Source organism: Apium graveolens, chromosome 10 (genome assembly GCF_009905375.1).
Source record: "Apium graveolens cultivar Ventura chromosome 10, ASM990537v1, whole genome shotgun sequence".
NCBI lineage: Eukaryota > Viridiplantae > Streptophyta > Magnoliopsida > Apiales > Apiaceae > Apium > Apium graveolens.
The window spans coordinates 19,868,591-19,874,246 of NC_133656.1; the positions used below are offsets into that span (position 1 = coordinate 19,868,591).

The 5,656-nt window shown below is 32.3% G+C and overlaps 1 pseudogene; it reads right to left on the bottom strand.

Moving 5' to 3' along the window:
• Positions 1-1,175: 1,175 nt before the first annotated feature.
• LOC141690124 (serine hydroxymethyltransferase 3, chloroplastic-like) lies at positions 1,176-5,309 on the bottom strand (annotated as a pseudogene).
• Between the last annotated feature and the right edge of the window lie 347 nt (positions 5,310-5,656).

Here is a 5,656-nt window from a genome sequence, read left to right on the forward strand (position 1 = left end):
CCTGATGATAAGTCAAATCCTGACAACAAGTCAAATCCTGACATTGAGTCAGATCCTGATGATGATACTGATCCTAATCTAGAGTTTCTTATTGAAGATGCAAATATTGATGGGGAGAAACATCAAGATAGTCACAACTCTAGTGAATCAAATCCTGATACATGTTAATTATCGAAAGTTGGTATATGTTGCAGTGTTACTGGACCCATACCGCAGATCAGGATGTGGTGGCTGTTGTAACATCTGTTGCTGAATCTGTTGTTGCTGTTGTTGCATCTGCTGCTGTATTATTATCATCTGTTGCTACATCAAATGGAACATTTGGTTCATGGTATCATTATTCCGTCTTTCTAAATTGTTGTTGGAGGTATCAGTTCTGGTCTTTCGTTTTGGTGCCATTTTCTGATAATAAAAAAAATGGTTCTTTTAATAATTTATTAAACAGTTATAATGGATAAAGAAATAATTTGACTGGTATTAGCACAAGAAACTTAAACAATTGATAGTGGAAAGAAAAAATTTGACTAATATTAAAACAAGAAATTTAAATGATTCAAAATTTAAACAAATAATTGAAATGGTTTTTAAAGTTTTAAATGATAATGATATAATATTGTTTTGAATTAAACAGAATTTAAATAAATGTAAATGCTGTAAAGACGGGAATTTAAATAAATAAAAAGAAAAAGCTGAAAATGTTTATTTTATATGTATGACACCAGCCTCAGGTGTTAGTGCTTGGTACAAAAGGTCTACATCAGATCTGTCATGGCTACTGTTGATACATGTCAAAATTGGTTACTACATACATACACACCTAAACATACCATACTATGCTGCCTCTATCTACACATGTCACATATAATACAACAACTAGCTCCAACTGTCAAACCTCAAAACCCTGGCGGAATGCGTCTCAACTCACTACGAAGCATCTCAATAACTGACTGTGCGAGACAGGTTGCTCTATGATACTCTGTATTAGAATGCGGCCATCATGCATCAAGGCATCTAACTCAATAGTAGCACTATACACCGTTTGTTGTAGTCTTTGCCTCAACATGTAATCTGGCTGAAGGGTGGCTAACAGTCCTCTATCTCTCTGGTTAAACAATCCCATGATCTCTCTACACTGCGATCTCCAATACAGCATATCCTCCCTCACAATACTGTATAAGTTATAAGACCGAGAGTCGGTCAGTTTTTATAAAGTATAAACTCGGGAATCATCCCGGAGATGTTTTGGACCATTAAAAGTCCGTACTTATTTTATTCCAAGAGACTCGATGTCCATTTGTGAAACATTAAATACCTCAAACTTTTATTAAAAAAAATTCCAAATATCGTATTCCCTCAACCATATTTTACTTGAACAACAAATACTATTTCGGTTACTAATTTAATATAGGAGAAGTATTCTCCAACGATTATTCATTTCAAACTCGACCAATTATTAAAGATTACTTTAAATTATTTAAACATAAATAAGTTGAGGAATATTATTTCAATACTCTTTTAAAATATAACTATTCGATGTTTAATTATTTAACGATTGATATTTAATTATTATTAAATGATTTATTTATGATTTAAAAATCGTAAATCCCGATCTATAATACTTTCTGATTTTCGGAAAATCATTCGAATAACTTCAGATCGTCGAAGAATATTATCTCGACTTATTTTAAATATTTTGAATATAGTTTCAAAAGAAACTCCCCTCTATTTAATTATCTATTGATAACGGTCAACTCACATCCTTAGTACTTCCTCCGAAAAATTTAGAAGTACGTATACATATACATATTACGCTAATAAAACAAGCTATTTCTATCAAGAAGCAAAACACATGGGGGAACTTCGATGCGGTTCGAGTTCTCAAGATATGATAGAATTCTATTAAAGGACACATGAGGGGTAGACTCTAGTACTATGTGTGCTAGGTGGACTACCAAAGGTACCGCAGGTGATGGTACTCTGTGATTAGGAACTGAAGTATTTGGCGAACTAGTATAAGTTCTTTTGTGTAAAGTTGTTTATATTGTAGTATATTATAGTTATGTATTTTACTAATACGGTCATAACTTTGAATAATCATAAAACCGTAGTGTACTTTGAATAATCATAAAACCGTAGTGTATCAAATCCTGATACATGTTAATTGTCGGAAGTTGGTATATACCATTCCTGAACAAATTACTTTCAATTATATATAGTGAAAAACAAGTAATCTGCTATCTAGCTAATTGCTAGTAAAGATTTTCTTAATCCTTTCTGTCCTTAATTTGGACATTAATACCGGATTTTGGTAAGCCTTGAATTCAGGGGACTGCGCATACTTCAAGCAGACTGCAAGTCCCCCAATTGTGTGGTTAAGAGGACCACCCTGTAAAAATAATTCACTAACAATAAATGGAATAATATAATTATGTAATGACATTCATGGTTATAGAGCTGGAACCCAGCCTAACTACCTATAAACCTGGGAAATCAGCATTGTTGATAGCAAATTCTAAATCAAAACCAAGAACAGGGTCTTTTTTGAAAAAAATCATGCCTCCTCTAGGGCCTCTCAAATACTGTTCAGGAAAGTTTGTAAGCTTGTGTATACACGAAACTCTAACAAGGGGCAGAACAGGAAAATTAAAAATAACAGAGGCCTCAAATACAATCCAAACTAAGACATGTATAAATGTATCTTCAATACAACTGTCTTTTAGTTGCTTGAAATACTTTTAACGAAGACCAAACCATTGTAATAAGCAATAAAATACAAATATCACAGAAGTAAGAATATACTTGTCCCCAGAAGTAAAACTAAATAAAAGCAACATAAGCTTAATTCTTTTAATGTATTTGCAAAACGTACTTCTTGGTTTTGTAAAAAAATAGTCCACACTCTACAATATTATACTTCTTATTCTCCTGGCTAAGTAAATATAATGCTAATTACCTCTCATCAACCAGGGTTCCCAAGTTTAAGGCCACTCAGTTGTTTGAAAAATGTCCCTTTCATTGACATATAAATTAAGTATAGTGACACTGCTAAGTATATACTCATACTAGGTAGATATCGTAATGGCTTTGGCAACTAAGGAAATATATCATCATGAAAACAAGTAAAAGGAATAGGTTACTTTCAAGGTATTAAAATTATTCAAACTGAAGGTAAAGTACATTAATAGACACAATCATATAGCACATATTTACTAGGCTTTTATAACTATAGTGTATTGGGAGTTGATAACAATCACACAATATGACCTAATAAGTAATGACCAGCGGAAAAATTATCACAAAAAGTGTTAAACCTGTGTACACACCTTATGTGTCGTAGTTGTTACAATATCACAATACTCAAATGGATCAGCAACAACAGAAGCAACAACGAGTCCACTTATGTGAGCTATATTCATCATAAGAAAGGCACCAACATCATCTGCAATCTATTTTTAGCATAGAATGTAATGATGGACACATGATCAGAACACAAAAGAAAGCGCAAATAGATACCAATTATAAAAAATTTAAACACAAAAAATTAGAGGAACCATCTCACATGTTTTCCGAAAAGCAGCCAATATATTGTACCTTCCTCATACGAGGATAGTCAAAATCTCGAGGATAAGCACTGGCACCGACAATAATGAGCTTTGGTTTAAAAAGGTTAGCTGTTTTCTCAAGCATGTCGTAATCAACAAGACCTACAAGAAATGAAAAATTAATTTAAATTAGAAAACTTTATCAGGTACATATATCAACACATGCAACTTTAGCACCTTCCCTACCAATACATATATCATATCTACTATTGTTGCTTTAAAAATCATTGTAAAATGTATCACCTATGGATTTATTAAGCCGATAAATCATAGATTCAAAGTAAACAGATGTTCCTGATACACGTCTCTTAGGAGTCATGAACCCATGGGACAAGTGTCCCCCGTGGGGCAAGTCCAGTCCCTTATTAAGGACAATTACGTTAATACCGATGCTACACTAAGACCGTAAAATTGAAATTAAACAGAAAAGATATATTTATAGCATACCATTAGGCGATCATGTGGCCTAAGAATAGCAGCGTAAACTTCAAAATTTTCTGGTGAACTTGATAATGGCTGAACGTTCACGCCCCACTTCTCCCCATCTAGGTGAAACGCAGTTAGTGCCCTCTCTTGACAGAGAATTTCTAGTTCATCAATGTACTCATTTCCACCACAATACCCGAACATTATAATTAGTTCAAAATATAACATAGCATAACGAATCATACAGTCTTTTCATTCTAGAACATTTCTGACCTCTTTCCTGGTAGTCCTCCATAATACTTATTTTTAAGACAAGAACCAACTGCTTCCAGCACTGGTCGGTAGAAACTATAGTACATCACAAAAATACATAGCTATTAAAAGTTTTTTGTAATCTTCTTCTCCAATATTTAACTTTACATGTATGCAATAAAATCTTAGTTGCAAATTTCCAGCGTCACTGCCCTCTGTGTCCTGGTCTATATTTTTTACAAGTACCATAGTACGACCTAACAAAATTCTACTAAATCCATGCTATAAATTTAGGTAATTCTAGCCTAGGTGGATTAATTTCCTTGTATCAAAGATGATTAAATTAATATAATTTTGAGCCTGAACCTGAGTTTCAGCCTCCTACACCTGAAGTTGATCAAGCTCTGGTACAACTGCTGCAGAGGGCCAGCGTACAATTAAAAAGATCCAAAACGTAACCTTGTTGCCGAATATATATGCAAAATAAATAAATTGCAAAAATTATACAACATAATCATAATTTATAAGAAGTTGAAGAAGTACACAAAAAAATCCTGAAACAAAACTTGAGTAGATCATTGTTACCTAATTGAAATTTTGAAAAAATATCCAACACACCTAACTGCTCCAAAATCCAGACTACTATAACCCTAATTTAGTGAAGCTGAATCCCCAATTTAAACCCAAATTTGTTCCTAATTCAACCTAACTGCTACAATATGAAGCATTATTTGAATAAGCCCCATTTGATTTGCTGATTGAAGCCGCAAAATATATTGTTAAACCTAAGAGAAGAATGGGTGTGTACAAGAGAGAGATAGCGAAAGAGAGGGAGAGAGAGAGAGAGAGATAATGGGCGAGAGAGAGAGAGTCGATAACAGGGAATTGATTTCGGAGCCACAAACTGATACAGTAAGCTTATGAAGAACAGAGAGGAGATTAACTCTCAGAGATGATATTAACGGGGTGAAGATTGCTCAGACTATCGAGAAACAAGAGAGGGATAATGTTATTATTGTTAATGAGTACGGTACTCTGTTTTTTCACAAGGTAATACAAAATAAATTTAATTTTTAAATATTAAAAATACTTCTAGCCTCTTTTTAAAATAATACTTGTACTATTTATATACCAATATTTTTTCAAATAATTAATTTAGTTTTTTCATTAATTTATAAAAATATCAAATAACTAATAATTTTTAATTATTAAATTACATAATTACTAATTATATTTCTAAAAATATAATAATTTATATTTCAAAACCCGACACTAATTATAAATAATTAAATATACACCTGTAATATATATATATAGACGATAATGTTTTTACAAATATTATTTATTAGTTTCTTTGTAATAAGTTAGTTATTTTC